Genomic DNA, 12766 nt, shown 5'->3' with positions numbered 1-12766 from the left:
AAATATACATATGTATGATAAATAATATTTCAGTTACACGTACTGATAGTTTCAGTTCTTTCAGCCGAATTATTACTTTAAAATTCGGTTGCCACAACGAATCTCTTTTCTCTGTGTATCAATAATATCGGACTAAATCTTTTATAGTTATCATAAATTATGTAGTGAAACATCTCAAAAGTTTCTCAATTTTTTAAAAAATGTTACCATTTTTGTACTTGGGTAACCATGATGCATCAAATCTATATAGTGGTTAGTGAAGCCTTTTTTGCAGTTGACCTATAATCTACATTCCTCGTTTAAACCTAGATTAAACTAAAAAATGTGTTTCTCACTTATTGTTTATTTACTATATAATCTAGGTTTAACTGAGCATCATTGGTGAGTTAAACCTAAATATAAAATGCCGAAGCACAAATGGATGGAAAATAAAATAAACAATTCAGCACAACTTTGCTTTATTAAAATCAATATAATTTTTAATATACATTCGGGTTAAAAAATATTTTTTTTCCGATTTTGACCCATTGTATGTTCAACTTACTATGGTCTTATATACGTAGTTGCAAAGGTCTTTGAAATATCTATCATTAGATATCCATATTGTCTATATTAATGACTTAGTAATCCAGATATAGGTCAAAAATCGAGGTTGTCCTAGTTTTTTCCTTATATCTAGCCATTTGTGGATCGATTTTCTCGATTTTAAATAGCGACCGAGCCGGAAGAATTTCGGAGATATTGATGTATGAATCGTGTATGTAAGTTATTTGAGGGCTTCGGAAAGTTGATTTCAACACACAGACGATTCCGCTATCTATAACGATCCAGAATATATATAAATGAAAAATGTGGAAATTACAAACGGAATGACAAACTTATATATACCCTTGCCACTCATGGTGAAGGGTATAAAAATCAATTTTTGAGTAAAAAATCTATTTTTGATTAAAAATTTTATTTTTGAGTAAAAAATCTATTTTTGAATAAAAAATTTATTTTTGAGTAAAAAATCTATTTTTGAGTAGAAAAATTTATTTTCGAATAAAAAATCTATTTTTTAAGAAAAAATCAATTTTTGAATAAAAAATCTATTTTTGAGTAAAAAATCTATTTTTGAGTAAAAAAATCTAGTTTTGAGTAGAAAAATTTATTTTTGAGTAGAAAAATTTATTTTTGAATAAAAAATCAATTTTTGAGCAAAAAATCTATTTTTGAGTAGAAAATTTATTTTTGAGTAAAAAATCTATTTTTGAGTAGAAAAATTTATTTTTGAGTAGAAAAATTTATTTTTGAATAAAAAATCTATTTTTTAAGAAAAAATCTATTTTTGAGCAAAAAATCTATTTTTGAGTAAAAAATCAATTTTTGAGTAAAAAATCTATTTTTAGTAAATATAAAAATGACAAAAATAAATTCTTGTCATGAAAAATCTCTATAATTCACTTTTTGAACGCAATAGTTTATGAACGCGCACAAAGTCATTCAAATTAGTTGAATGTTTGGTTAATAAAGTTTACTTAAGCTCACTTTAAACATTCGCAAATGCTAGAAGCAACGAAAAATCACAATAAACCAAAGTACATGAAAAAATGAGAAGCGCATAGTAAGCTATCTTTGACTTGAATAACATAATAGAGAGTTTTTACAAGTTGTGTGATTTGCATGCATTATTTTAAAGTATAATAAAGAATTAGATATAATGATTTATATATCAATGAAAAGGTAATGAAATGTAGTTTTCAAAACATTGACGGCTATATGCATAAAAAAACCTTATTGTAGATTTAAAACACAATTTTGTTAACGAACACTTTAGCTTTAAAAACCATTTATAAAAGTATTGTATTCATAAAAGTTTGATAAAGGTACAATAACTAATGTACTGATTTTTGTCTAAGCTGGCAATGCTTCTCATTTATTTCCCCTTTTTTGTTGTTAGTGTTGCTTTCAATTAGGATAAAATATTCGTTAATTTTATTTTTTTCATTAATTGTTTTTAGTAATAATACATTTTTGAAGATAACAACTACTTTTTAGAGAAAAAATGTATATCTGATTCTAGTAAATTTATATTAAGCTAAAATGTATTAATGTACAAACTTTTTTATATAGTTTATTTCAATTATTATTTAAAGTATATTTTATAATTTGTTTTATTAATTTATTTTTATTGACATTTTGTTAAATTTTAACAAAATTTAATGAATTTCTATGTGGAAACACATAGTTTTAATTCCGGAGTGGGTATATTAGATTCTGTGGACGGACCTTCTTCCACAATGTTTACACATTTTATTACTATAAGGCGTTGCAGGTTAAAAGTAAATGACAAAAATGCCAATCAAACTCACTTGTGAACCTCATATAGTTCACTGCCGGAGGAATATCAAACAAAATCATATACTATTAAAATGGAACTTAATCGCCAGCGGAGTGGAAATTGTGTTTAGCAATTGCAATAGTATCATCCATTATTCCAAATTTATCTTTAAAATCCTTTTTTTAAGATAAAAAGCAAAAAGAATTCCTTAAAGTAGGTTTAAAGTAGGGTCGAACCTACTATAAAATTTTTACATTTAACAATTGTTTATCAAAGGTATTTTAAGCTATTAATCGTTTATGAATACAACTTTATGAAAATTTTCCAATAATTGGTTTATAAACCTTTTGTAAATGTTTATGCATATGGCTGTTAATATTTAAAAAACTACTTAATTATTTTTAGATGAAAATTAATAAAATGTAAAATAAATATTTTTGAACCATATTGGAAATATTTTAAACTTTTGATAACTCATCAGCAACCTCCAGTGACTTTCAAACGTTAAATGAACAATGCTCATTAGTAAATAACTTCCAGTTTACTAAATGTAATATTTTGTAAGAAAACAACTATTTTTTGGAGAAACTTTAAATAAAAAATCAAAATTTTTTGCATTGAAATGAAAAAAAATTAAAAATACTAGGTTATGTACAATTTTTAAAACGATCATAATTGCGTTCCGATTACAAAAAGATTATATATAGAGAATCTCCTCTTCGTGCACTACAAAAAATCTCATCATAGCTAGCAATTATTTCAAAATTAAATTTTAATCATTTTTATCTACCCTACTGAAATTTGTTGATAACAGCGGGTCCAAATATTTCCCGATTTTCTCCATTTTTCCTTTATTGGAATAACAACGAATGTATATGTATGTCATAGTATTATGCATTTGAAATAAAAAATTTAAAAAAATTCAATTTTTCGCTAGTTTTTGGGAAATTTTTTTTTTCTTTTTAATTTATACTTTTTGATAAGCTAACTTTACACTTAATATTTGAAATGAAAACAAATTTGAAATTGTTGATACCGAGGGGACCAGGTCAATCCAAAAAACGCCTATTTTTTATGTAAAATTCAATTTTATGGCAAAAATTCTAAATCAAAAAATTCGATATCAAAATATGGTAACCAATTTTAAATGGCCAAACAACTAAAAATATACGGTACCGTGAAATAGCTCCCAAATGAAATAACTCCCAATGAAATAACTCCCAATGAAATAATTCCCATCAAAAATGATATAATTACCAAACTTGAAAAATTAAATAACTACCAAAGTGTAAAATGAAATTACTACCAATAATCGGAGGTTTCATAATTTTAAAAATATTACTCCCAAAAAAGCGAAATAACTTCCAATAGAAATGAAATAATTCCCCAAAAGCAGAACAAAGCAGAACCCATATATATCAAAAACTGGCTTCACTCAGAGAAGTTTTTTGCATTGCTGAGCGAAGCCGGTTTTTGATACACCCCAGAGGAGAAAATCTTTGAGCCCGGCCGAAGTTTGGCAATGCAAAAGACTTTTGAAGCCAGTTTTTGATATTTATGGGTTCTGCTTTTGCAAAGTAGAACCCAAAAAAATGAAATAACTCCCAATACAGTGAAATAACTCCTAATTCCCAAAATCAAATGAAATAAAACCCAACAAAAATTTCATTGGGAGTTGTTTCGTTGGGAGTTATTGCATTATGAAATAATTCCCAACAAAAAATTATGAAATAACTCCCTATGCGTTAGGAGTTGTTTCATAATGAAATAACCCCTAAGTTGTATGAAAAATTTGTTGGCTGTTATTTCATTTTTTCGTGGGGAGTTATTTCATTTGGGAGTTATTTCACGGTACCAAAAAATACATTTTTGAGATTTTTCAACACTTTTTTGGGAATTGCGGGATTCCTGATTAATATGTATTAAAAAAATATTCATATGTACATAAATAAAAATTTAATTTCAATTTGAAAAATTTATTTTCTGTGAAGGGAAAATAAATGTTTTGTAACAAAATAAATGTTTTGTAACTCAAGACATACACTTTTTGATTTTTTTTTGCAAAATCGAAAACTTTGTTGACGTTTTTTTTTATCAAAACTCAAGACATACAATTTTTAATTTAAAACTTTTATTTTGGCCTGATTCTTTTGGTCTGAAGCTCATACCACATTATACATTCTGCTAGAACGATTTCAGGGCATGGTCATCTCACGTGGAGGTTATGTGAACTGGCCACCGAGATTGTGCGATTTGATCCCGTTAGACTTTTTCTTGTGGGGGTTTTCTATGCGAATAAGCTACAGCGAAGCCGTGGGGACATTTGCACGATGATAAATTCCATACATAATGGCATCGATAATTCCATGATTTTAAACATTTTTATTATTTAAATAGCTCAATTCATAACAAATAAATTGTGTTTGTGCATTACATTTATTTATTATTCTCGTGTTATGTTTTTTTAGTTTTTTTAATCTATTGTAAAATCCATGAAATACTAAGAATCAATTTTAAAATAAGATTCATTTTACTCACATCATCTTAAACGATTACAAATAAAAATAACTTTATTATACCCTTCACCATGAGTGGCAAGGGTATATATAAGTTTGTCATTCCGTTTGTAATTTCTACATTTTTCATTTGCGACCCCACAAAGTATATATATATTCTGAATCGTTATAGATAGCGGAGTCGATATAACCATGTCCGTCTGTCCGTCTGTCTGTGTGTTGAAATCAACTTTCTGAAGCCCCCAAATAACTTACATACACGAATGATACATCAATATCTCCGAAATTCTTCCGGCTCGGTTGCTATTTAAAATCGGTCCACAAATGGCTGAGATATAAGGAAAAAACCAGGACAACCTCGATTTTTGACCTAATTTTGACCCATATCTGGATTACTAAATCATTAATATAGATAATATGGATATCTAATGATAGATATTTCAAAGACCTGTGCAACGACGTACATATATAAGACCATAGTAAGTTGGACCTGCAATGGGTCAAAATCGGAAAAAATATTTTTCAACCCGAATTTTTTTTTTTCACCAAAATTTTTTTTCAGTAAATATTAAAAAAAATAAATTTAAAAACTAAAAAAAAAATTTTTTAAAATTATTAAATTTAAAAAAAAAATTTTAAAATTTAAAATTTTTATTTAAAATATTTAAAATTTTTATTTTAAAGTATATTTTGGTGAAGGGTATATAAAATTCGGCACAGCCGAATATAGCTCTCTTACTTGTTTTTAATTTAAAAAAACACTTGATAAAACAAAAACATACATAAGATTTGAACTTAAATACTACTACAGGTTAAGCTCGGTATAACGATTATAACGATATAACAAATGTACAAATATTTGCATTAGCAAACTAAACCCACGAATAAAGAACATATTTTACTTTCGATATAATGTTCTTCTTTTAATATTAACCGATTTCAACTCTTTGAGTGTTTTAAAAGACAATAAAATTTGACTAGAAATCTTAAATTTTATTAAAATACGTGATTAAATGTGGTTAGATACGAGTATTACATAATTCTTTTTATCGAGCATTGCCTGTATCTACTATTTTCATAAATAAATAGTATTAAATATCAGAAGCGTAGTGAAATAGATGAAAAAGTAAATAAAATGGTTTAGAAAATATGAATACTAGTACTAAGATTATTTATTTATATATAGAATATAATGTTTGTTCATTCATATATTTATAATTTTTTATCATAATATTTATAAATATTTATTAATAGTGCTGTATTTGCAAATGGTGGTAATGCATTTTCATATTAGTAAATATTTTGGAAAAAGTATTGAAATTCGTTTTCGATTTTGCTACGGTTATGATACTTAAGATTTATATTAATAGTAAACTATAATTGATTCCGTTAAAAGCAGTCACTATATGTATTCATATATATTATAACATGTAGTTAATATAACATTGCGCTACAAATTAAATGCACTCACATATATTATTGGTCGTCGTATGGGATATTATTAAGTTTTTCCTGAACATCAATGATAATCCGATTCCACAGTAGAGGCGATAATACACCACCTTGTCGACAATCCATATGGTCTTCGATGAACCAAATTAGTTCAATTTAATAACTCTAGATGCCAGTATCAAGTACCTTATAATAGAGAAGCTATTGGAAGTCATCTAAAAGTACAATTTCCTAATTGCACTATCTAATAGTTTCTCCATTCAGGAAAAACAAGACTGATTATTCTGTAAGACCTCTGTTCAGACTTTGGTAAAACTACCACTTTAACCTCGCATCAAGTCTTTAGCTTTGGCTTCACGGCACCCTGAACTATTGAATGCTCGACCCATTTCTTTTTGAAATCGATCTGGCAAGCAGGTTTTTTTTTCTCATCCATGTAACTTATTACCTATTGTTCTTAGCAAAATGTGTCCCAAATAGTTTAGATAACTATTTCTTCAATCTTTCATTTTGATAGATATCCCACTCACATCCCACTAAAGCTACGTTTCCGCATACACCGTAATCGGCACCGAAATTCCATACATTTGCACCGACAAAAAGTTCGTTTCAGAAATCGGCAACGAAAATTGGGAACGAAACGGCACCGATCAGTAACTAAAAACCTGTCATTTGGGGCCAGAACGAAAACAAATTCATGTAGGTTGTTTTCGGTGCTGTAGGAACGAAATTATTTTAATTATTTTTTTTTCAAATTTAAAGAAAATCAAAATGAATAAAAAAAGTAAATTTTCTTTATTGGTAGAGCAAAAAATAATAGATTTTGTCAAAAATAATGTTTAGTTTGCGACATACAAAATTAAAAAAATAATTTCGTTTCTGTTTATGCCGCAACGCACCCAACTGAAACAAAAACAATTCAGAAACGAGACGGTGATGAACACCAACGTTTTTCAGTTTCAGTTTTCGTTATCGGCGCCGATTACGGTGTATGCGGAAACCCAGCTTAAGCGCCCGAAATATTCTTCAAGGAAATTATCTAAGCTTTCTTTTGAGCAAAAAAAAAAAAAAACTGGAACAAAAGTCAACAAAGTTTTTGATTTTGCAAAAAAAGTCAAAAGTTCCGTCTCTTATAATGACCAGTCATCAATCATCAACTAGAATGTCTCAAAAATTTGAAGATATTCCTAGAATTATGGTCCTAAGCTATGAGCTAAATTTAATTTAAATCAAATCAAAGACATTTTATACTGCCATATATCCTTTTTCTTTAAAACAATATTATACATCAAACTTTGATATTTGTTTAAGTTTTGAAATGCTTTTTTTAATGCGATGGAGTAAATTATATATTACAAAAATAAAACCGAAAATAATTTTATCAAAAAACCTGGATTTTGCGAATTATCTTTTCAAAACAATCTACAATCGTATTTTCGTGTTCAACGAAAATTTTTTGTTGCCTTCCAAAGATATGTATTTCGTTTAAATTTACAACAAATTAAATATTTCTGACTTTTGTCTATGAAACATTCTAATATTTACGGTCCTATTAAAATTTTAAATGATGCTATCAATAATACCAATATTCAATATTCAATAGTTCAATAAATTTTATTAAGCTATTTTGTAATGGATTTATATTACAGAAAACTTTACAATAAGAATAAATTATCAAAGGAATACATTCAATATGTGTGAAGTACTAACCCCCATTATAACAGTTTATAGTTATGCTTTAATCTAAAGTTAAACTGACAGTTTTCATACAAACATTATTTCAACCGACAGTAGAACTATAAGTTAAGTAAGAAATTTAGTTTATGGATTAATTCGTAATAAATTCTTTAAAGGAATGATACAATTTAATTGGATTTCGAAAATTTAATTAGGAAATAATTATTTCCAACCTTTGCACAGTTTCAGATTTCAGTAATCTAGAGGGACTAAAGACTGAATTTTAAAAACGGGTAAAGATAATTCAATGATTTTTTAAACACAGTTTTCCTACGATTGGATTAGATTAATATGTATACCATACAACACCATATTGGGGAAGGTATAGTGGGTTATTTTTGCCAATGTTTGTAATGTGCAAAAATAATGTCCTAACATCCACCTCAGCGTATACCAATCTGCTCAGTATCACTTTCTGAGTGTATTTAGCGATGTCCGTTCGTCCGTCTCTCTATCCATGTAAACCTTGTAATCAAACTACAATTTCTACAATTTCAAAGATAATTCGACAAAATTTGGTACAAGCTTTTATATTGCCCCAAGGACAAAGCTTATTGAATTAAGTTAGAATCGGTTTATTATTTCTCCTAGACCCCATACAATATCCCTATCTGAAAATAGTTAAACTCTCATAAATATCTTAGTTATATAAGCCGAAGTCTTATAAGTTTTGTATAAGCCGAACTCTCACTACCAAATTTTGTGACGATTGGTCCATAATTAGTCATAGCTCCCATATAAGGCCCACTTCCTAAAATCACTTTAACTAGCATAAATATCTTAAAAATATTGGTATTGCAATAAAATGTAATACAAATAAGTTATATATATGCAAAAGTCATTTCACCAAATTTTATTACGATCGGTCCATAATTGGTCATAGCTCCCATGTTAGGCCCACTTCCGAAAATCAACAGCAACGGCTCCCAGACTTTATGGACTTTCTAAAATTCGTATACAAAAGTCTACAGTACTTATATTTCCACATATAAAATCAAAAACACGGTCATGTCCTTTTTGCTTTTTTGAAAGCCAAATGCTTTTATTGGTCAAAATTGTCCGGGGATGAATTGGGTGGATTTTCTTTTTTGTTTCTATAAATAGAAAGGATGGGAAAGGCTGAACTCAACGGAACTCTGTAACTTTTTTTCTATTGAAAACTTAAAATTAAAAAAAAATCTTATCTTAAATGGATGTCTTGAATATCACTGCCAAACATATTTAGCTGGCTTTATTTTAAAATGCAATGACACTGTTTTTTGGTAAAAATATTGTAGTCTAATATTCAAAAAGAATTTTAAAAAAATATCAAAAGGCAACAAAATTCAACGCATTCAAACTAGTGTTTATAAAAAACCGGTTTGTCGGTTAACCGAAAATTGGCCTTTTTTAAAAAACCGGTTTTTCGGTTAACCGACATCGAAAAAACCGGTTAAACCGGTTAACCGTCAAATATGTGTAGAAAACATAAAATGCCCAATAAAGTATATATAGCTTTAAATTTTGTCATTTTTAGTAGTCAGGAATGGTTAATATTAAATAACTGTAAATATACAAAAGAGCTAAGTCGAATTATTTTGTAAAAATTTCAAAATTATTATCTCACTAAAATAGAATTGAGTATAACTATGTTACTAAATATATAATACTTGTTTTAATTATTGGTTTATTCATTAAATTTCAACCAAAAAATGTAAATCACTTGTTTAATTCAATATTTGATAATTTGAAATTTATTATCAACTCTACTTTTGATATGAAACAGAAATTGTTACAAGTCCCAAAAAAGGACTTATAAGATATAATTCCACTTCCTCTTAGCTGTGATTATTTGTCATTATAAGAAAAACTCCATTATCAGATTTGAAAAATATTTTAAATAATGGATTTTAGAACGTTTTTCGTCTCTCCTGTAATATTTCTGAAAAGCTAACGAAATGATTAATAAATTAAAATTTTAGGAACAAAACACACTAATGAAGTCAAATTTATTGAAGAAAGGTATTTACATCGAATTCAATTGAACGTTTGGTAAGATCATTACTAAGTTTTTAATGAATCATTAGTAAGGTTTAGCCTAAACTTATAGAATTATGCGGAATTTAATTTTTAAATTTATTCTGAAAAAGTTTTTAAATATACTCATCGTACTCTACTATTCAGAATCATTGTAATTCTTAAAAATATTAATCTAAAGAGGTTTGTATTGTAGATTAGCAGTTTAGGTTTCAAATCAGACAAATAATGTGCATACAATGAATATTAGAAATGCACAAAAACGTGAGATTTATCAATTTTAGTCCCAAATTTTAAAAACCGGTTAACCGAGTGATAAAACTCCCAATTTCATTTTATTTTGGGAATTAGGAGTTATTTCACTGTATTGGGAGTTATTTAATTTTTGTTGGGTTCTACTTTGCAATAGCAGAACCCATAAATATAAAAAAACTGGCTTCACTCAGAAAAGTTTTTTGCATTGACGGCCTTTGGCCGGGCGCTAAGGTTTTCTCCTCTGGGGTGTATCAAAAGCTGGCTTCGCTCAGAAAAGTTTTTTGCATTGCCGGCCTTCGGCCGGGTGCGAAGGTTTTCTCCTCTGGGGTGTTTCAAAAACCGGCTTCACTCAGAAAAGATTATTTATACATCGTCGGCCTTTGTCAGGTTGCAACGATTACTTAATCTGGTGCGAAATGAAAATCGGTTTTCTGAAATATTATAAAACCATTCTGGAATGAAAGAAATCTTTTTTGAGCGAAGCCAGATTTTTATACACCCCGGAGGAGAAAACCTTTGCTCACGGCCGAAGGCCAGCAATGCACAAAACTTTTGCAAAACAATGCAAAACTAATTTTCTGAGTGAAGCCAGTTTTTGACACATCCCAGAGGAGTAAAACTATGCGCTACGCTATAGGCCCGCAATGCAAAAAATGTTTGGTAGGCGAAGAATAATTTCACTTTTGTAGTTCCTTTTTTTTAGATTGCATAAATAAATAGCTTCACATTGGGAATTATTTCATTTATATTGGGATTTATTTCATTGGGAATTATTTCGCTTTTTTTGGAGTAATATTTTTAAAATTATGAAACCGCCGATTATTGGGAGTAATTTCATTTTACCCTTTGGTAGTTATTTCATTTTTCAAGTTTGGGAATTATTTCATTTTTGAAGGGAATTATTTCATTGGGAGTTATTTCACTGGGAGTTATTTCATTTGGGAGCTATTTCACGGTACCCAATAAAACATCTCACTATCTGATACTGTTATATTGTTGTTGTTTACATTTTTTGTTTTTAAAACTTGTTTTTGTAAATACCGGTTTTGTTGTTTATTGTATTCAATAATTGTTTTAAAAAAAAGGAATTTCTTATTTTAATTAAATCCCGCTAAAACAATGAAATCTGACACTGTGCTTTGGCAGAAATGCATTTGATGTTTGAATCGAGGGGAGGTATTTTCAGCATCGTCAGCATGGCCTGAGGAGTGGAACCCATGGAGAGAGTATAACAAGACAGACTAGTCTGTATTCTTGTGTAGAATAGAGAGCTGTGTTTTAATGTTCACTGCTCTCTATCAGACAAAATAGCAATATGTCTTATAAGGGACCGTAAATAACGGTTATCCAGAAAATTTAAACACAAAAACACTCCATGTTAAGCTAGGTACTCTGTTCAAAATTTCGTGCGAAATGCTGTCAAACTACATATAAAATATTTGGAGTGAAATATATGGGAAATAATTTCGCAAAAGCAGTACTCTGTTTTTATTGTGGAAAACATGTGAAATACATCTGGCAACCTTATTTTTCCACACGAAATAACATATGCAGCACTTCTTTCGCACGAAATTAAAACTAACAGCTAGCTGTCAAACAGCATATAGAATTTTTCGCATGAAAAAACCATAATTTTTCGCAAATATGAACAGAGTACTCGACTTTAGAGTCAACGGAGTTCTATACTATCATATACGAGATTCACTTTGATAATATTAAAAAAAAAGATGTCAGCTTCACATTGAGCAGTTATTTTTCAACGAAAAAATATAAGTTCCTTAGAAAGAGAGTTTTAATTAATGGTTATAAAAAACTCATTTGAGGAGTTTTAAATTTCCCGTCATAAAAATATTCATTTGAGGAGTATTATTTTACCCGTCATAAAATAAAACTCATTTAAGGAGTTTTATTTTTCCCGTCAGAAAATGAAACTCTTTTGGTTTATTTTCTTATTTTTTTCAGTATCTTTCTTTATTGAGCCTATCTGATATAATGTGTGTAGTAATTTATTTGTTTAAGAAAAAAAAACAACAATTTAATAATAGGAATCAAACAATAATTAATTAAAATCCCACTTGTTATACCCTTCACCTTCGTGAGAAGGGTATATATAAGTTTGACATTCCGTTTGTAATTTCTACATTTTCCATTTTCGACCCTATAAAGTATATATATTCTGGATCCTTATAGATAGCCGAGTCGATTAAGCCATGTCCGTCTGTCTGTCTGTCAGTCTGTCTGTCTGTGTCTTGAAATCAATTTTCTGAAGACCCCTGATATCTTCGGCATCCAAATCTTCAATAACTCTGTCAGACATTCTTTCGAGAAGTTTGCTATTTAAAATCAGAAAAATCGGTCCACAAATGGCTGAGATATGAGGATTACTAAGAGCTAGTTTCTTACTTGTCAGTTAAACTCAGCTTAACACGCTGTTATATTAATCCTGAAACATATTTTGCCGGAATTT

Source organism: Calliphora vicina, chromosome 3 (genome assembly GCF_958450345.1).
Source record: "Calliphora vicina chromosome 3, idCalVici1.1, whole genome shotgun sequence".
NCBI lineage: Eukaryota > Metazoa > Arthropoda > Insecta > Diptera > Calliphoridae > Calliphora > Calliphora vicina.
The sequence above is the reverse complement of the archived record's forward strand: the minus strand, read 5'-3'. Positions refer to the sequence as shown.